Below are 22,251 nucleotides of genomic sequence, written 5' to 3' on the forward strand. Positions count from 1 at the left end.
AACAATTCATGCCTAGGTTTTACAACATATACTAGCGTGAGCAAAGCAGGAAGTTCATGTTTAAAAGGAACCTTACCATTCAGTATTAACATGAAAGGGCAGAGTAGAAGACAAGCAATGATGCTTACATGGGGTATCTGAATGAAAATGGCCCCTGAGGAAAAAGAGGAATTATTAGAAAGTTCAGGATACATTTGATAGACTTACACAGGAGCCCATGGCAGGGACCTGCAGGGACTGGCTGAGGAGCAGAGATCAGAGCCAGGTACGGCCAGCCTGCAGTAACAGGCAGCAGCTGCAGAAGGCTGCATCAAACATTCTGTACATCTGCCTCTACCCATGCGGGAGCCTCGTTTTCCAGATGGCAAACAGGTACCAAAGACTGTGGGGCTTTTTTTCTGAATTCAGTTTAAAGAAAGGCAGACAGCACAAACTGAATAGATTGTCAGCTGGTTTGAAATCAGAACTGCCTTGGTGTCATCCCGATTATGCTAAAAGGCCCCAAGACAGTGTCAGGAGGTTCCCAGCAGAAAAGCAGAGAGCATGCATATGCTGTCCCTCCCTCAGGCCCAAATTCCCTCTGCCTCCAAATCTGCTATTAAATACTGGCTGTAACTATTGAAACCAAAATATTTCAGGATAAAAACTAGATTAAAAACAGAGATAAGAATTCAGTATTTACATTTTCACCCACAATTCTACAAAAAATTAAGATAAGTGTGTTTTAGAGGGTAGGTAATTTACATGAGAACTCAGCTGTGTTTTTTATCTTAACATTACTGAAGACAATTCCTAAAAATTCTTGTATGCCTCTAAGCAGTCTAGCCCTTTGTTCAGCTTGCATCTGCCAATCCAAAACATACTGATCTCCTCATTTTTCAAGTGTCACCACTAAAACATCAGGATTGTTAAGACTGAATTTATGCAGCAGTCAAGTCAACCAAAGGTCCAATTCCACCCTCAGTTACAGGCTAGTAAATCCAGTTAGTATAGCTGTCTTACTTTGGATTTGCACAACAGTAGTAGTGCAGTGGCGAAGAATATTAAACTGAAAGTTACCAGCTAAAAGACAACTTAAATTAACATTTTGACTGCTTAAGTTTAAACTTTTTGGTTGGCTGGGAGTCGTAAACACAAAGTGTCTCCACCAAGAAAAGTATCATTATCAGTGAGACACGCTAAGCTAAATTACTTATACTCCAACAACCCCATCTAACCACACATATCCACAGAACATCTAACTTCTCCATTTGACAGCCCAGTGTTGTATTCAGATATGGCACCATTTAATTATGAACTGGATTGCTACAAGAGAATAGGACAGTTAACTTACTGCTGTTTAATGAGCACGCTCTTGTTAGTTGTGAATACATTCACTGTACTCATTAAATCAGGAGGCACTGGAGTCCTGAATACATCATTAAAAGGATCCAGGAATGCTGCTGCTTTGTTCAGCATAACTACATGCTCTGCTTGACAGTTGGAAAATGAGCAAGAAATGTAAGCCCCTTCCTGTTGGGCCAGCAGATCTAATTTTAAACTAGGACAAGTGAGAGAGAGTGGGAGATCTGCTTCTTCTGCTTTTTCCTCACCCATTTTAGAACACAAATTTCTCTTCCCACTGCTGACTTCAAGCAGTAACATGTTCAGTACAGTAAGACAGCAATAAAAAGTGTCAAGCTTGGGGAAGTGGAGTCCTATTTAAAAAATAAATAACTAAGTAAACAAACAAATCCACAGTCTATTTTCAATAGACCTAAGAAGTGTGCATTAATTTATCAACCTGTCAATTAGCAATATGAACCTTCATAAAACAAATACACACACAGCCCTAACATAGCAGTTCCCACACTATTTACAATATATTGTTAAAGGATGAAGAAGGAGTGAAACTAACTAGTAGGTTCCTGTACATTCTCACAGAGGAGACTTAAAACATATCTTCAGTGAGAGGATGAGTTTTGCTCCATCTGCCCACAAAGATACATACCCACATGAGAACCTATATGTCTAAAGCATTCAAGAGCCACAGAGAAATTAAAATGTAATTGTTAACTGTTCAGCTCAAACCCATTGCACGGAAGCACTTTCTACCAAAACAAGTTATCTGAACCATTATCCTGGAAGTTAAGATTTAACATGCACAACTGCTTCCTCTAAGCACATCCTTGGAAACCGAAAATGCATTTCTGAAACATTCTTCTAACAAACCTTCCTTTCCTTCGCCTCTCCTCCTACATCATGCACAGAGGACTGAACAAGCTGCCAAAGTTCAGAACTGCGGGAAGGGAAGGGGGGAGCTGACCAAGGCTTAATATTCTTAGTGCAAGGCAGTGCAAGACTCAACCACTTTAATCCAAGCAATTATTTTTCAGTTAGAAAGTAGTTGATACTGTAAGAAGCTACAAAAATACTCAACTAATACCACAAGCACATGTACCCCAGTCTCTTCCCATTATGCAGATGTGATAGTTCACCTCTTACCTAAGAAAAACGTGTTCTAACCAGTCATGTCAGCACATTAGGACTTTGCTTGCTCCAGGCTTCAGAGAAAGCCTCTGGAGCTCATCAAGATCCGAATTTTCCCAGTTTTGCCAACAAAATAATCTTCAAGAAAAAATCCTTCTGATTAAGCAGTCAGGCTTAATGCAACATGTCATGACTAATCCTCTTAAATTTTTTCTGGATCCCACACCGTAATCTCAGTAACACAGGAGAAACCGTTCTTTTCATAGGAGCTATGTGACTGTGTGGACTGTCACAATCTTACTCAAATAGCAACTGATTACTCACTGCTATCAACTTGAGTTATCAACACACAAGTTTCAGCACGCAGTCCTGCTTACTTGGGGTGCAACCACAGAGCAGTACTCTCAAATGACCAGGTATACAAGCTGTAAAACAGCACTCATCCATATCAACCACCACATACTTCTGGGTCACATCTCATTGCTCCCCACAGTGCAGTACATGGATACACCCAGCTCTTTTAGACCATATTGTGGAAACAGCCTGAAGAACTACCTGGCTCTCCAGTGGTTTAAAATAACACCATTACCAGAAGGTAGAAAGATTAACAGTTTGGAGACAGGGAGACCAAAAGCAGAAAACACATTCAGACTAGACTGAGAGATGTATTCCTTATCAGCAACATGCACCTACAAGTGGGTCATAGCATTTGACTAAAATCCCAGTTCACTGACTTAAGAAGAATGAAAAAGAAAAAACTTTAGGTCACCAACACTGTTTCTGTGATGTCAGATAAAACAATGTAGAGAACAAGTACTGAGATTTTCTGATCAAAGGTATCGTCTCTTCTCATAACATCCAGAGAGAAACGTGCAGAGAGAAAATGCATGCAAAAGGCATGAGAGCCTCAACAAAAACTGCATGTCAGATTGCTTAATTTGGGTCCTCTTCTCTTGAATCATACTAAGCAGCTCTGTATGAGAGAGGTGCCTGATTAGAGTTCGAAAGCTGAGAGATGGACACATAAAATCTGGAATGTTGCATTTTCTTCCCTTTGTGTTCAACGCAGGGTAACTCATGCACCATCTCAGCTGGTTTAACTCATAAAACACAGCATACTCTGATGTCAGAAAGGAAAAGATGATGTTCAGGGAAATGTTTAAATATTTGTTGCTCTGCTTAGCAACAACACACTTCCATGGCTAAAAATCCCATAACACATGAGATATAGACACATACTTGTTACCTGTTATAAATAGTTGGCATTCTTCAGCTCCTGATGTACTTCTGGTCTGCCATTTAGTCAGACTTGCAGCTTCCTGGCAGATTCCCTTTTGCATTTTGTACAACACAGAGCGTATCAGAACTCCACAGAGTACTAAGCAGCCTGTGACTTATACTTTGAGGGTATGTAAACTGGTTAAGTGACTTCCAGAGAAAAAACAAATTACAAATTCAAAATAAGACACACACATACTCTAATGACAACAAAAAGAAAAAAAAAAATATGCTTTTCTTCATGTCATGTGCTGTATCACCGTAACATAATAAGCAGTGCTTCTGTTCACAAACTTTAATCTCATTATTAATACCTCTTTGCTCTGTGTATGTTACATCTTCTCTTGTGTCTCATCACCAAAATTCAAAATCTTTGCAGGTACAGCTTTGCATTATATACATAGACAAGAAGCAATACAACAAGGGCCCTGTCAAATCGTGGTGGTAAGGAAAATAGAAAACAAATACTTGAATAGCAAAACATGTGCACTTCCAAACTTGACAAGTCTTCCTAGCCCCTCAAGTCTTCCTTTTCAAGGGAAGCACTTGTATTTACTTTCATATGAACACATTTTTTATTCTTGTTTCAAATACTTCAAACTGGTTTTTAATACATTCACATTAATGTAAATATCTTGTCCAGCTACACAGGGGGGAAAAAATGTTTAAAAAACCTGTTTCTTGAATGGGAAAACAATTTGTCAGAATTTCTTTTTCCATGTATTCCACTGCACCATATTTGGGGGCTGGAAGAGAGCCTAAGAACATCTGCCATAGACTTTAAAACCCCTAATAATAGCACAGCTGGTGTCCTCAGCCTAATGATCTCAGCACAGACTCATGTGGCCACTCCTGACTCTGGCCCCCAATCCAGGCAAAGCACAGAAACCCTCAAGGGTTGGACACAGTCATTCATTCTTAACTCAATTTGCATTTCACTAAAGAATCAACACAGAAAGGAAGCTGAAATCCTCACATTTTGAGCAGTTCAACAGTCACTGTTTCCACAGGATTTCCCCACTCTCATTAAACTCCAGTTTAGCAGTATTCCATAAAATGAAGCTCTTCAAAAAAACTGCAACTCTCAGAGATTCAGGGTTAGAAACCTAAAATGCTTAAATGCACTTAACTGTACTATAGAAGTGGTGTTTGGGTTTTTTTTCTTCCACTGAACTCATGGATTATCTTCATTCCTTTCCGTTTAGTTTACTTACAAATGAATGTTTCTACTTACAAATGAATGTTGCTTTCAAATATGATCAAAAGTGCTGGTTTATAGATGAGAAAAACCATAGTCCAAAGAAGAAGAAAAAAAAGAGGGCAGAAGAGCATGGAACTCAGGAGATGAAACTATGTTTAAGCTCACAGAGTCAGCACTGGGCACTAACACACATTTATTACCCTGATATTTTAGGGAAATGTCTATGATTTTCTATGCCCAAAGGATGCAACTCTGTGAAGGTGGGAAGAAAACAAAGCAGTATTTGTGTGGGGGTGAGGTGTCTTGAGACTTTCATTCCCTTCACAGTCCACAGTCTGCCCCCTTTACTCTTTCATCTATAAAAAAAAAAGTAGGTAGGTTCCAGCAGTGAACAGGCATGAGTTCAGTTTAACATAAGGTGTGCAGGTGGACCCATGGAAAGTAACGTTTAGTCACTGGCAAAGCATGAAGAGGTGGATACTTTAGCAAATTGCTGTATCCACAGTAACAGCAGACTGAGTACTGAACTCCAGATTCCAAGAACAACCCATTTAATCCAACTACTCTAAAATGCCAATGTGACACTAATATCCTCATCAGAAAATGCTTTCTTTCTTGTTTCTCATGAGCGAGAGAGAGGAGAAAAATCCCAAAAGCAGAGAAAGGCAACACTTTGTAAATTCCCACACTATTCAACAATATTGGCCCTCTTAAAAGAGACATTTAGCAGATAATCGTTCTTGATTTGTACCACATCACTGAACAACAAAGGGAAAGAGAAAATACAGAGCAAGTTACTTATTAGTTTTATATAAAAGCACCAAAGTCTGAGAAAGGAAAATACACTACACCAGCCCAGTTACAGTCATCAATTTGGCTGTGACAAACATACTTACAGTCATGCACCAGGTATATGGCTTACTCCTCCTCCTACCCTCTATCTGATCTGTAACTTCTCTCAGAGAAGATTATTTTTAGGTAGCATTTTTTAATCAAGACCATAATTGAGCTATTTAACTACACGTATGCTTTTATTTCTGACTTAACTATGAATGAAGTACATGTTAAGGAACGAGGCGAATTGTCTCACCTTTTCAAGCAAAGTAAACATCAGCAAGAATTACATCAAAGGAGAAACAAAAATCTGCAGCAGAAGAATATCTATAGAAAGAAAAGATACAGCCTCAAACATCAGTTTGGCCATAAATTCTTAATTCCAACAACCATACAACACAAGTACCAACAGAAGGCTGCATTTATGTGGTCATGCTGTAGATTTCTGACTGCAAACAGGAAAAATCTGCTTCAATTCTACCTTAGACTCTAACTGGGGAGCTCACTGTGCAATGGCAGCAACAGCTGTTTCACAAGTGTTGAATGGGGCCATAGCAAGTATCTGGGCTGGCACCAGTAATGAATTACACTGCTTTTTAAAAATAAATTTGACATCAGACCCATTAAAGAAGTCTACTGTTGCTGTGCTGTCCCTTGTGTAACAGATACAGTAGCCACATATAAGACACATGATGTCCTTCAACTTGGCAGAAAGGGACACTGTTCACAAAAAAAGCATAATCTCTCAGAGGCACAAACAATTTGCAGAACTAACAAAGTTCTCCTGCGTAAACCAGCCTGTAACTGCTGGCTTGGAGCAGCCACATACCTACTGCTGTCTCCAGATTTTGTCTCCTCACTCACTTAAGGCCCAAATTTTTTCCCCTTTATTTTGGTTGCTACATGCTGTAGCTACCAGTCCCTTGTGACGGAAAGCAGGTAGAGACAAGGAGTCCTTATAAGTGGGTTAGTACATCCATACTTCAAAGAGACTGACCCTGGCTATCTGCACTATTTCAGCCAATACAGTGATACCTGCATAGAATTTCCAGCTGCTCAGCCTTGCTTTACTCACAAGATCAGGCTACTGATCAGGAAAAGGCCAGGAATCTTAAGCTGCACGCTTTCTAGCCCATCTGCATGCTATATCCTTCCTCTCAGCAACTTGTAATTTTCCCAGGAAACAGTTTTCTCTTCCTGAGTATTTCAACATGTGCCTTTATTAAGCAGCTGTCCTGACAGAACCTGTATTTTTCTATTCAGGAAGCTACAGGCTGGCGTATAAGACAAATAAGTCTGTCACAGGACAAAGGCAGACACAATGCAAACATTGTGTAACTGCAAAGTGCAGTCATTGATAGACACAGTTACCACAACCTGTAATAATTCCTTCTTGGCCTGATTCCCATCTCTCTGGAAATATGATTCTGACAGTAATGCTGCACACAATCTGTGCAAATTGGGGGTGGAGAGGGGAGCTGTTTTAACATGATAAACTAATCAAAAAGCTCACAAATAACATCAGATCACAGTGCAATTACAAAGTACACTAAAGGCCTTCCAAACAACACCTAAACTTGGTTAGTGAGAGAGACCCCTACTTTACACAGCCTTAATATTCAGAATTATGGTTTGATTCACACCAGATATCATTTTACATAAAGAGGTGATAGGCTCCAGTGGAAGTGACTTGGCTAAACTTAGTTCAAAGAGTAAAAAGACTTTGAAACACACACCATGGAATAATTACCTGTATCCACTGCGTCTGAACCTTGTGCCAATTGATATGCCCATCTTGAATAAATACCCAAAGAAAAGCATTAACAGAAGTGGATAGCACACTCACATTATTGCAACTTTGTACTGAGTTGAACATACTCTGTATACAAACAGCAAAACCTGGACAAAACACCCAAGAAAGCATCACTACGGTCAGCTGCATTTACCAGCACTGAGCTGAGACAGGTTAGGAGACTAAATCTGCTCCCTTGTTTACAACACCTCCCCAGCAAACTCCACCATTTGCAAACCCACCTTTCCAGGTACAAATGTTAACTAGTACAAGGACAGTGTTGCCAATAAATACATTTGCTCCTCTCCTGCCTTCTTCTCATTTAAGCTGCACATGTGCTTTACCACAAATATACCCCAGAGCACAATGAAAAAGTGGAAGCATCAGTGCTTAAGTATTAGAAGAGCCACTTGCAAGTGCAAAAAACAGTTGTTTCATGCTCTTATTTGCTTTGTGGTCATTTAGAAGTATGCAACTACAAAAGCTCCAAACAGAGTAAAACAAACATGCACTGGGCACAGCTCACGTCAGCAGAGATCTCTTAACCTGAAGGTCATATTGTCAACACTACAAATGTGGAAGCAGCTGCTGACATTTTGACATGGTCCCTATATTGCAGCATGCAAGATCCAGGAGACTGTAATTCAGAGACACATTTGAGATGCCAAAGATTCCAGACTCTTTTACTTCCACAGCTGAGATACTGTACACGCTACCTATACTCAGCCTAGTAACCCTACTGTATCCTATTACATTTGCCTCTATCTGGGCTTTTTTGCTTTGTTTTTAATTAAAAAGCAAGAAGTCCAGAAGTCAATATAGACTTCCAAGACAAAATACTGGCCATTTTGGACCAAACATAAAAGTCTTGCAATGTAATAGATCCTTCCGAATTCTACTACCCCTCCCGCAAAACACACCCACCCACCCAAACACTGTTTTCTTTCTCCTTCTCCACCATTTTCACTTCAGGCAGGGTAAGGAGGATCTTCACACAAAAAGCAACAAGTAACAACCTGTTTAACCCTTGTGATTCGAGTCTGGGGCAAACTACACTGAATCTACATTCACTTTGTTGTCTCCTGCAATTCTTTCCCAAAAGAGCAAAGATAGCCATCAAGACACAAAAAGCAAGCAATCAATCAACCCCTTTAGAATCAATAATTCACCTCTTCATGATACAGACTTTACTCAAGGAACCATTCCTGAGTTACAGGGCCATATTATGTTTCTCATAATTGATAGGCATTTACATCTGTAAATATCCCAGTTTCCAACTTCTATTAAAATCTATTCTCCAAAATGTTACTGAATCCACTTGTTCAGAAATGCTTTTAGGTCAGTTTTATCAGCCACTTCATGAAGTTTTTGCTAGACAGGCAATACACTTAGGTAGCACAACTTCTTTTGGCCACCACAACAACTTCTTAGTATCTTTTGTAAAAAGATGTTTAGAAAAGAAATTTATAAAATAGTTATTTGGATTTGGGGTTTCTTCTAAGACCTAAATCTTAAATAAGAACATACACACATATTATCAGTTCCATTTAACCTTGTTTGCTCATTTTTCTCTTAAAAGTCTGTTACTTCCAAGAACTTTACAAACCATTAATAGATACCCTGAAGAAAAAGAAGAGAGGAGGGAAAAGATTGCCAATTTCTCTGTTGGAGCTCTCTTAGACGAGAAGATAAAGGAAACTCCATAACACTTGACATACAAAACAAAGCCAGAGAAAAACTATGCTTAAAAAAATTAACAAATAAAAACAGGGAGAAAACGTGAATTAGCCAAAATGTCAGAATGCATAAAAGACACTTGTAAATGTCTTCAGTGACCTTAAAGAAAAATCAATGCCTTAATATTCTGAGATTCCAAATTTCTTTCAGTTCTCTGGTGGTAACAGACTATAGCATTGAACAACGAAGTGTCCAAAGCAGTCCCTCCCAAAGTCAATTCTTTAGCTTCACATAAGCTCAGTTCCAAGCTGGCACAGCGCTGGTTTATAGGTTTTCTATCACAAAACTAACAAGAGTTTCCAGTCAGAAGTCAGGGCAATCAGGAACCACTAGCTCCCACTCAGAAGAGAAATTAATTATCCATTGTAGGATTTACATCAGAGCCATAACAGGCTTAAGTCCTGTTCATACTTTCCTAATATCTGAAGTTCAAAGTAAGTATTTTTTATAGCTGTTCAGCCTAAGGGTTCACTAAATAAAAAAAACCAAACAAAAAAACCACCCAAAAAACTTTTACTGCCCACATTATAACAACTGCTTGCTTACCTTTTCCAGACAAAGGTCTGAGGAACAAAGAAGAGAACACAGTATTACATCTGCTATAACAAGTCATATTATAAACGGATCATTTTCCTGACTACGCAGCCCCTCCTATTTCCTCTTACTCATTTCTCCTGCTGCAATATTATATCGTGTTTTATCTGCAAGTTATTCCTGCTGGTCATAGGATCAAAACAATAGGCTTGCTCCTAGGTGCATTTAGGAATTTCCTCTCAGCCTTCTTGACAAAATAATTAGTGCTAATTTAACAGATAAGAGAGACAAGACAGGGTTTTCAATTCTGCTAACCAAGACTATTAAATGATGTTGGTGGCTTTCTTTTATTAAAAAAACAAACAAACAAAAAAATCCAAAACAAAAACACCCCAACAAACCACAGAAGAAAAACTCCCACACAACGAGCAAATCATTCCATTTTGATGGCATTAACTCTCATTTTTAAAGAGACCTATATAACTTGATGCCCACTGGTTGAATACAAGGTATGATATTATACACCCAAACCAAATGAAACACTAACTGGCCTAACTGGCCTGCACATTCCTGTGTTACCTTTGTGCCATCTCCACCATTCACCTAACTCCCTAAGAAAGGCAAACTATCAAAAAACTAAGGAAATCTAACCAACTTTTCAAGCCACTTTTTTCCAATTTGCCTCCCTGGCTTATTTCCCAGGGGGTAACAGTCAGACTGAAAGATCTGTGGACAAAGGAATACAACACAAAGCTGATGACAAGGCAGGACCATCCCCACCAGAGATGGCAAACTGTGAGAGCAGGCTAATCTGGCTGCAGAAGCACTGCCTTCAGGCACATGTGTTCCCAGGCACCTCTAGCTAATATTAGTGTAGGCTGTCCTGAAAGCACATTCTCACCCTACTGCACACTTACCCTGAAGCCATATATCCCTGTAGCTCCTTTTCCCTTACAGAGACATTGGTGCATCTACCATTGCACATCACTGTGATCAGGAATGCAACCTGGCTGGAAGGGCTAAGTGAAGAGGATAGGGGAGTCAAACCACTCAACAAAGGCACTGTGTTGCCTTCAGCTGTGTGGGTTTTCAAATACTGGTGTTGCAATGCATTCTTTCAAGCTTCATTGCCATGAAAATAGCAATCCCTGGTGGGACTCAAACCGTCAGTCCACTAACTGGTGTGTGTGCTTAATCATGACACCACAGGGCTGAAGGACACCACTAGGTGAACACCCAGAGCTAGAATTTACGTATCATACACGAGTATCAATTAACCCAAGACTTAACAGCAAAGACCTCCTCTGCAGTTACAGAGAGATGAGGTTGGTTTCCCCAAACCAATCCCATAGCCATATGAAACTGATGCTAACAAGCTGACTGACAACAGAAGATCCAAGAAACATCTTTGTTCTTGTTGAATTCATAACTACTGGAAGAGCTGCTCTGCTAGACTTACAGATCCAAGAAATAATCCATTTAGTCCATAATAATCCATTAGTTTGTAGAAAGGAAGTTAGGTCAGCTTTAACCCCCCAATATTTTTTAAAAGGAAAAAATTAACTATGATGAACAATAGGTGCTATTTAAAAGTACAGTTTTATCCATCTGAATTGAAATCTGTGGCTAGCACAGGTCTTTCCCATGAGAATTTTCTCCTGTGTTTTACAAACAAAGATAAAGTTTGGATGTTATTAAAAACAGTGTCTCGAGATTTGGACAGTTCAGGCCTGGCCAATCAGGCCTAGGGGGAGGTTTCTGACTGACCAATCTGGGTGACCTCTGAAAAGTCTATGTAAGTTGGAATCAAAATAATAAAGCTCTCTTTTCTTGCCATGCTGAGAATCCGGGTCTTTTTCTCTGCTAGCGGCTCAACAGCGACAAAAATCTATGTCTAAATACCAGTTGACAAGTCATCTGAATTTTTTTTAAGGCAGCATCAGCTTTACTTTGATAAATCAAAGAAATTTATTTCAGTTGTCAATTCTTACTGTAAAAATTCATATAGATCAACATAATGCATTCCATACTACTTTTTGATAAAACACCTACACATTTCAGAGTCAGAGCTATACTTTGGGTTGGAAGCGATCTCAAAGGTCAACCAGTCCAACCCCCTGCAATGGGTGGGGACACCTTTCACTAGACCAGGTTGCTCAAAGCCCAGTCCAACTGGGCCTTGATTGTTTCCAGCAATGGGGCATCCAGAGCTCCTCTGTGAGTATCATTCAAGGTCCTATCATTATGATAAATTTCCTGTCATCAGGTCTCTTCAATAACCATTTGAGAACAAGAATAAGACACAAAACATCCCTCTAAGAATGAAATAAGATCATAATAAAATCATGCAAGCTGAATTTAAGAAATCCATCTCATATTTAGCATCCACACTGAACATACAGTGACATCAATCTGCCTTTTCCACCACGGCTGAGCAGCTCTTCATTAGTTAGGTAACTACTGTGAACTGTTAATTCTATGTTTATTGTCTTCAATTTACACTCGGCTATGATCTTGGCCTTTACATACAAACATTTCCAGATTTAATACATTACTCATTCCATAAAAGTTATCTATATTATTTTTTTTAAAGACAGTAGTACCCCCATAAACAAAACAGATTCCTGTCTTTTTTCAAAGTCAAAAACTGTATTTCCCTCCTCTCTTTCCTGCCATGCAGTATAATAGTACAGAGGGACGTCAGTGAGAAAACCTTCCATTTTTCTTCCTTTATGTCAACATACAGCAGGTGTCTTCTGAAAGTTGATAAACAGTATAAAATGGGTGCAGTGTTTACTCTTGGAGGGCGGATGTTAGTAAGTCAGGCTCAAGAAACTGAGACACTGACTTACCTTGAACATTCATCAGTAAGCAAAGTGAGATGACTGTGTGTCTTGGAAGTGCTCTGTTCGCAGCCTGTGATATCCCAGGCTCCCATTTTGAACACTGATCTTTTTCACTGCAATATCGCATTGTCAGTTTAACAGTGCACCCATTTCACTAAAATAACTACTCCAAAAGTAGCACCATCTTATCCTGCACAACCCATCTGCCAGACAAGTTTAAAACTCCTGTAAAACGCATTAAAATTACTTGAGCAAGCAATACACTCCTCAGGGAAAGGGAAGTCTTCTGGCCCACTTTGAGTTTTTCTTTTGTAAGACAATTAGTAATATACTCTATCAACCTTAGTAATGTAGGAAAAAAAGTACAGGTGTATCACACATGTCTACTGAGGCTGCTGCCTGTTTCACATACCCTGCCAGGCCCTAAATAGCTACAGAATGTGCCAATCCACTGACCCCAAGACATTGATAGGCTTTTAACAGAGATTCACAAGAACTGGATATAATTACAGTACTGGCATCAACTCCTGAATATTACCTCAAATGTTTTGATCTTGCTGTCCCACTTCATCCACCGCAAAGTAAGAGAAGACTTATTCTTCTGATTCATGAATGCTTAAATAAACTCAGTTCATTAGAAGTTCACATTGACTATTTTGCAACGTAAAAGGGCAAAATATTTTGGAAAGTTGCATTTGCCTGAGGTACAACAGTTCCTAAATGAAACCTCATTTAGTAGATAAAAGCAGTACAAGTGAATGTCATGGAGAAATCAATGTTCTCTGCAGAAAAAAGTGATAGCATAACATACATCCAATAGCATGACAGCAGAGACTTCTCTGGACTTTAGGACAAAGTACTGTGCCAGATAAATGCAATATTTGCCTTTTCTCAGCCTTTCCATTTTAGCAGATTTTGAAGTCTTGCAAAAATACAGTTTTTGAGAAAGCTGCTATGTAGCAAAATTCTAGTGAGCAAATACAAGGGTAATCAAAGGTTACAAACATGTCAGGCAATTAGAAAAAGCACTTTCAGTTGAGAATGCCTGATGCTGGAAATGTGTGGCTCTAAGGTCAGTCACAAGTCACTGGGTGAAGCCATAACATGCTTATCTACCACCTGACATTACGTGACCTTCAGGAAATAGGGGCATAAAGGATATGTCCTTCACACGTGCAGGTTTGCAGAATTAATTACAAGACCATACCGGAAATGATCATTACTGTAGTATTACCCAAACACAACAGAAGTCCATCATTCCTTCCCGACAGCACAGCCACTTGGGACTACAGCAGAAGATCTATCGCAAAAGGACATGTTAAAAGAAAGACTGATTTCCACCTCATCACTTTCCATCAGCAGTGCTTAATACCTACTCAAAAATAGCTACTATGATCAGACATGGCTGCAGAGAAAGTCCATTTAAAACAGGTTTAAAGGACAGTCTAAGAATTTTAACAGTGTTTCAATGGCTTCTAATTTTGCTAATTTTAAAGGAATCACTGTGGCAGTAGGTTTGCATGGATTTGAACTACAAGGTTTCTGCTTACTGCAGAGGAGTGTCTGGAGCTCCCTTGCAAAGTATGTAAATATGCAGCATCTGATAGTGAAACTAGGCTTTCTGGCACAGGCAAAGTTGTTAGTAACATCAGCTCCACTTATGTAAACATTAAAGAGGACAGTAAAATCTGCATTTTCCACAAAAAGCAGACATTGATGAGATTTTTAAAAAATACCCCTCTCTTCAAACAAAACTGCACTTCAGTATCCCTTAAGACACCAAACTGTGGCTGCTGTCAGACCATAATTCATGCAGAGTCCTGATTTGCTTGAAATTAGATTACAATGTGACATGACCAGCTGCTTTTAAAAATATGAAATTTAGAATTTACATGAACAGACAATGCAAAAATGCACTGATTTATTCCAATTTACAGTAGTCAACTAAGCTCTTCAAAGAGCACATGTAACCAATTTAATGTATCCATAGTTTTCATTCTTCCCCTCTAGGCCATAAATGTTTCCACTGTATGAACATTTTCCTAACCTTTGGTTTCTATTAAAAGATGGAACAAGTAAAGTCAGCATCATTCTAAACTTCATTGAAAACTAATGATGAGTAGTTGTTCTGTGTTTTGTTTGAAGCATGGAAATATTACGTAGCAGAGCAGGGTGTTCATACATTTTTTTCATCTAACTGGGAAACTAGATGAGAGGTGATCCCTCCTCTCTGCCTGGCACTGGTGAGGCCACACCTGGGGTACTGTTCCTGTTCTGGGCTCTGCAGTACAAGAAAAAGATGGACATACTGGAGAGAGGTCAGTGACTGGCCCCTAAGACAAAGAAGGAAGACATCAAGGAAGACCAGGGCATTTCTCCTATGAGGAGTGGCTGAGAGAGCTGGGACTGATCAGCTAGAGATGAGAAAGTCCAGGGAGATCTCATCAATGGGTATAAATACCTGCAGGGACAGAGGACAGAGCCAGGCTCTTTCCAGTGGTTCCCAGTGACAGGACCAGACTGATGGGCACAGCCTGAAACACAAGCAGTTCCTGCTGAATATCCAGGAGGAAAATCCATCGCATTTTTCCTGGTGAGGGTGACCAGGTGCTGACAGAGGGTGCTCAGAGAGGCAACAGAGTCTCCAGCCTCAGGGATATTCAGAAGCTATCATGGCACAGACCTGTGCCATGTACTCTAGGATGACCCTGCTGGAGCAGGGAGGTTGGACCTGATGACCTCCAGAAATCCCTTCCAATCTTAACCATACTGTGATCCACCAAAGATGCAACCTTCCTACAGAGCTCAGTATTTCTCTCCTCTGTTCATACAGTACTGGGAGTCAAGAACATGCCATAAGCACAAAATAACCATATGCAGCAGGTTATTGGCAGCCTCAGCATCTCACCCACCAGCACACAACTGGTGTTGGTTACATCAGAACTTGGAGTACAGCAGTTTCAAAATCAGCGCATGTTTACTGAAGACTTTCTCTCCGGACATCAAAGTCTCATCCACTTACTACTGTTGCTTCCTTTGCTCACTGCTAATAGATGCTCAGCTGGACAATCTGAAAATTAACCTTAAGAAGAGCTCTTGTCTGCATCAAGGACTCGATTCCAAGCACCATAATAATACAGAAGGAGATGGAAGAGGGAATTCACAGCCATGGGAAAAACTGCTCTGCTGGTCAGCAGCATGGTCTAATGTCAAAACAAGCCAGTAATAAAACTGAGCAAGAGCTTTTAAACCAAGCCCTTCCCACATTTCCTTCCTTCTTTCTAGTTCTCTGCTGCAGTGTTCTGAACTCCTGCTACAAATGCAAGCAAAACCAACAGGGCTCTAACATATTAATCTATCCGTATCATAACAAAAAAAAACCTCAAACGCTCACACAAGTAAAATTTACTCTCCTAGAGCAGCAGTGTCATTTGGGTTTTCAGCATCTAATTGACAACAATGTTAGACAATCCTGTCCAGAGAACCTGCAAGATAAGGCAAAGAATCAACTCCAGTATGGCCACTCACTGGTTTAACTAAAGCAAATCTGCCAACATAATTGAATCTAAGAATTATCTCTGAGCTAATCTGTTTGTGCCATCAATAAGCCTCTTAGCTGGTCAACCACACGCAGGTTGACTATACAGCATGGCTTTCTGCACTGTAATCAATAGGCTCCAATAAAAACAGAAGTATTGATGAATCAAAGTTCAACCAGAGGACAGTTTTAGACAAAGAATACTATCAGTCAACCCTTGAAATTTATTTAGGAAACATCATGCAATTCACTACAAAGTAAAATAAAAGTGCTTGTAAACTTGCAGCTATCTCAGTCAAACCATAGAGTAAGCAGGAAGGCTTTGAATCAGACACCAACTGGTATCAGGAAGCTCATTCTCAAGATTTTTATCTCTCCAAGTAGCACTGATCCCACAACTGTATCCACAAGATTGAGCTCTCCGTACAGGTGCAGCATTCCAAGGTGTCAGTGGCATCGTGGAGTTTTAATGACCAGGGAAACACCTTCACAGCAGTTTTAGCTCCAGCTTTACAAAGCTTCATACAGTAACTGAGCTGCCTACAACTGACATGCCATCGCTGTCATTTAGTGAGCTGAAAGTAGTTCTCCCACTTACTAAGTTTTTATGGTAATTCTGAAAGCCACTTGGGTGTGCAGTCGCTACAGAAATCTGTTCCTTTTCATAGACTTTCTGAAGCACACAAGTGACAACCTCACTCCCAGCAGGAACAAGGAACAATATGACCATCACAGGGGAAGACACCACTATGCCTTTGGCCATTTTACATGCAATTTAAGTGTATTTATTCCTGAATGTTCATCTTGGTGGCAACATTAAGCTTCTTTGCAGAAGCAGAACTGCCAGGGACATCTGGAGAAAAGGAATAGTTCAAAAGGAAAACAAAACTAATTATAAGGGCCTACCTACTGACAACATTTTTCTGACCAACAGACAAAACCACAGCTCCTAACTCCATATTGTGGTTACCATGACTTCCGATAACTACAGACCAGTTCTACCCGTCTGTTTGTTCTTGCACCAATATGGAAGTATTGGGAAATAAGCAGTATGTGAAGTCAAATGACAGTTTTGTAAGAGTTAAAACAGGGTTATTCAAAAACACACCAATTAAGTGCCCATCCTAATACTGGAGATTTTTTAGAGCAAGCACTCATTCTTACTGAGATGGGGGAAAAGCTAGCTGTTTCAAAATTTTAAACAAAGAATACACAATTTTCTGTAAATTAACAAAGAAACCACCAACCTTGAGTATGACTCACAACATACAACATCCAGAAACCCAAAACAAATTAAGTCTGACCAATGCTATTTCTGGTCCTGGCAGAAGCAGCACTAAGCCACCCCAACTCTGGAAATCAATAAAATTTTAAAGACTTAGGAAAGAAATGTATTTCAAACAAATGGAACTCATACATTGCCTTGCCCCTTAATCATCTCTCCTCTCCCAAGGAAAATTTTAAGTAACATAGGAAATTGTTATGAAGAAAATCATGCACAGCTTTTAGAAAGGGTAAAAGTTTTGGGTTTAACTTCTTGCCTTTCAATATTGCAGATGCTGCCTCAGTAGCACTCACTCTGAAAATCCTTTCTACTGAGCTATCTAAAAAAAAAAAAAGTACCTTGCATTCAGTTTACAGTCTATCACAGCAGATACCATCTAAATTTTAGCCTTTTTTCTTTTCAGCATTATAGCAACAACAGTAAGAAACAATAATATTGATCAAATACACATTTAAAACATATATTTAACCTGCACTAATTTCTCTGAAACTAATCTCATTATTCTATCCCGAAGTAGATTGGATAGAGTATAAATAAAATCCTCAGAGCACATGGGAAGATTAGGATCGAATTACCTCTACAAAAGCAGCTGGTAATCTGTTACAGGAGATAGAATGTGTGAAGCAGCAAGGAGTTCAGGCATGAGCTGCAGCAGAGAGGAACAACAGGAGTTCCCAACAGTTCCAGGCAAATCCTTCCAATCTAATCTTGCTCTCTGGTACGTGCAAGTTCACTTACTCCCACCAGCTCTCACCTGTGTTCCACAATCTGTCAGAGTGCCAAGTTTACGTCCATTAATATACATGGCAAAACTTGTGTATCACATCCTGGTACTGCCTCATTAGTCAGGACTCCGGATTAAACTAGTCAGATCCTCAGAGGCTGCTGCAGCAGCTTGATATTTCTGTGGGATTTAAAGCACACCACATATATAAATGTATGTGCCTAATCACATTCAGGCTTCCCCGGCATACCAGTGTGTGCTTCCCAGTGCTCTAGAACAAGCACCAAGTTCCAGTATGAACTTTTTGTTCACAACTGAATAAAAGATGAACTTAAGACTTTTGTCTGGTATGGGATCTTTTTGCACCAGATCCAGAGATCCTACTTCTTTCCATTACTGTCATCCATCATGCAGTTCAATCCACTGGCAAGTGGGAGTTAATTCATGCAACTGACAGAAACTTTCGTTTTACTTCAACAGAGATTTAAATTCTATCGATTCTATCTGTTCATACTGCCGTCTGTTCTTCCCTCAGTAGTTCACATTAATAGCTGAAAACCCTTGCCTTCCATTAAGATTTTTACCATCCTGGTTTTCCTCCCTTACAACGATGCTCCTTGAAAAACAGAGAAGTAAGCTATAATCATGGCTTAATGTCATTTTCTTATTGTCATCACAGGTTGCTCTGGCTCAGTTAAAACAGGCTGCAGTGCCTCAGAGAAGGCACAGTTTTGTGAATACAGTCCCTCGGCTTGGAGACAACACTCCCTCCTCCAGGCTTCTTACGGTAACTCCAAAAGAGCCCTACTAGGACAAACATGTTTAAAGCCAGAGCAGTTCCAGCAGAGGCAGAAGCCAGGGCATTACAAACCGTACATGCATTTGTGTACACTGCAGTAAAACAGGCACATATGGCAAACTGGTCATCATAACTGTTGTTGGTTTGGTTTTAACTTCTTTTTGTTGTTGTTTGCTTTTTTTTTCTGCTGTTGCTTTCCTGATTGCAAAAACCATTACACCCACGATTTAATCTCAGCGGACAGAAAGGTTCAAATAAGGTTAGAGATTGCAAGGCAGGAAAAAGTGTCCACAGGGAGACTTCTCCTGAAGTCGGAGAAAGGGAGGACATGAACCCTAGCTCCCGCTCTTTAAAAGATATTCCACTTTTTTGGACATTTCCTACTCTTCTCTAATTTTACCTGAAAAGAAACTCATCTATAGATGAAGGTTCAAAATCATCAGCTGCAAACCCAAAGAGGCACCGAGATCTCAAACTTGTTAAAAGCCATAATGGAATATTTTAGTCACTTTAAACAGCGGAATACTGCCAAATGTTATCCATAATCCCCAACGCTGAGGAAAGCGAGTCAGTATTTGCAAGTCCCTCTGCGATGCCTAGAAAGCCACTTCTGCATGCAGGGGCCCTTGTATCTGACAACAGCAGCAGTTTGGCTCCAAATAATGCAGAGGCACAGTTCTGCGAGCGATCCTTGACCTTCGGTACGCAATTCCACTCATGTGCCTCTTTCCTTTAAGGGGACGGAAAGGACAAAAGAGCACAGGCAGCAGAGCCAGGCGCAGCGCCCGCCCCCGAACCAGCCGGCTGTGAAGGTCGAGGGGCCCGAGGAGAACGAAGAGCTGCTGCACCTGGCTCGCCCCCCCGTTCCGCTGCCCGGCGAACGCAGCAGGCCTCGCCTCGCCCCGCAGCCCCGCCGGGCGCCCGCCGCCCCCCGCACCCGCACCCGGGGGCGAGCGGGGCAGAGGCGGCCGCGCCGGTCCCGCCGCGCATCCCGGCCCGCGCCGCGCCCCCGCGCCCGCCCCGCCGGTTCCCCCGCCGGACTCACCCCGCTCCGGGCCCCCCGGGCGGCGGGGCGCGGGCGACGGCGCCCCCGCGGGCCGGGGGAGCCTCGCTGCCGGCGGCGGCCACCTCCGGGCTGCTTCCCCCCTCACGGCTCGCTCCCGGCCCGCGCCGCCGAGAGGCCGCGGCGTGCGGAGCGGGCAGAGCGCGGGGGCTGCAGTGGCCGGCTGGCTGCTGCTGCTGCTGCTTCTCCCTCCTCCTGCCGGTGCCTCATGTGCCCTCCTCCTCCCGGGTCTCTCCTGCCGAGCCGCCGCCGCTCCAGCTCCCCGCTCCGCAGCGGCGCCCGGGGACCGCCGCAAACCCCTGCGGCCGGGCGGCAGCGCACGTGTGGCGGCTGCCGGGCGCTCTCCTCCGCCGCCGCTGCCGGGCGCGGGGCTCCTGGGGCCGCGCAGCCTCCTCGGGAGGCGGGGCGGCGCGGACACCTCGGGGGCTGCGGCGCCGCCCGCCGCCGGCGGGGCAGCAGGAAGGGGCGGGAGGGAGGGAATGCCGCCGGCGGCCACCTCGGCTGCCGCTGGCTCGGTAGTCGCAGCGCTCCCTTTCCCGCCCCCCGGAGGCCATTACCTCATGGCCCAGCCCTGCCGCGGAGGAGGGGCCGAGCGTCGCCCGGCAACAGGCCCCCTGCCGCGGGACGGGCTGGGCGCGGAGCGGGGAAGGATGGCCGCGGCGGGAGGGTCTGTGGCTGTGCGGAGCAGCCCGAGCGCGGCCGCGGGCACCACTGCCCGGCACTGCTCCCACAGCGCCCGGGACACCCACCAGCGACCCGGGCTGGTTTGAGAGGCGGAGAGGGCAAGAATGAATACAGGGTGGATTAAACACCAGAAAATCCTTAAAGGGAAAGATTTGCTGGGAATGTCCCACCTGCAGAGAAAAAAGCTTCAGTCCAAGTTCTTTTCCACTCTTTGGTGGTGCCCATGACAGGACAAGCAGCAATGGCCATAAACCAAATCACAAGAAGTTTCACCTCAACATGAGGAAGAACTTCTTTACATTGAAGGTGGCAGAGCACTGGAGCAGGATGCCCAGGGAGGTTGTGGAGTGTCCCTCTCTGAAGAGAGACTCAAATTCAAAAGACTCATTTAAAACCCTCCTGGATGCGCTCCTCTGTAACCTCTAGGTCACTCTGCCTTGGCAGGAGGTTTGGAGAGATCCCTTCCAAACCTAACTATTCTGTGATAAATGTAGTAATAATAATATTTTTTTTAAAAAAGTGAGAAACTCAGAACGAGCCAGGACTTCTTATATCTGCAGCTCACAGAACTATTTATTGTAGGAGATTTGGTTTGTTTTTGTCTGCCGGCAAGGAAGGAATAGAATTGTGTTCAAGGTTACAGCTGGTAAGACAAAAAAAAGAGTTGCAGTCGTGCTGGTGGTGACAGGATTCCAGAAGCATGGAATAACCTCCACAGAGTGTAAATGAATTCAGGGCTTGACCCCGAATAACCCATAAAAAGAAATGATCCAACCCTTCACAGATGGAAACAAAGAGAATCCCAGATGGGGCTGCATGCCTTTGGGTGACAGAAAAGAGAGGAGAAATACTGCAAGGACAACAGAGGATTCCCAGGCAGCCACCTCCCAAACAGGCGTGTCTTCAGAGAAAATCCCCTGCTAGTGATTTAGATGGGGCATCTGAGTCAACCTAAAAGGTTGGTGCTGCTGCCAAAAGGAACAGGATGCTCTCCTGCACCACTTGCCTATGGAGAAGCCAGGCACTCCTCGTTTGCCTAAGGGCTGGCTCTGCTGCTTAGGATTCTTCAGTGAGTGACTCGGTTTACTAACCTCACACAGAACTAACTGTATTTTTTCCTTGTGTGGTTTTCTGCCCAATTAGTGAACTGAAGTGATTCACCCTAAGATCATAGAAATATCAGGAGTGAGCACAAAAGACAAGTTGAAACCATTCATCTAGGAGAAATAGGACCATCCCTTTGGTAACACTGCAGTCTTAAATCATCTTGGAATCTCATCTAAATCCTCCCTAAAATAGAAACTTCATGTTACTGCTAAGAAGTCTAACACCACGGCATCACTAAAAGGGTTGGTGCCTTCCACTTCTCACCCTTAGCTGAGTCCTCCCTTTGTGCCCAGTCCTGTATGTGTGTGACCTTTGCCAGTGAGCAAGCTAAATCAGGAGGTTTTTAAAAAGGGTTGTTTT

At 42.1% G+C, this 22,251-nt stretch overlaps 1 protein-coding gene across 1 annotated transcript in view; it reads right to left on the reverse strand.

Annotated features, from left to right (window-relative positions):
• Positions 1-20,215, reverse strand: part of TRAK1 (trafficking kinesin protein 1) — a 127,009-nt gene extending 106,794 nt beyond the window's left edge. The window contains exon 1 of the mRNA XM_085051331.1: positions 20,083-20,215. The gene's annotated coding sequence lies outside the window, so the exon portion shown is untranslated. The remainder of the gene's footprint in view (positions 1-20,082) is intronic.
• Positions 20,216-22,251: the final 2,036 nt, after the last annotated feature.

Source organism: Lichenostomus cassidix, chromosome 2 (genome assembly GCF_008360975.1).
Source record: "Lichenostomus cassidix isolate B80296 chromosome 2, HeHo_3.0, whole genome shotgun sequence".
In the NCBI taxonomy this organism is placed as follows: domain Eukaryota; kingdom Metazoa; phylum Chordata; class Aves; order Passeriformes; family Meliphagidae; genus Lichenostomus; species Lichenostomus cassidix.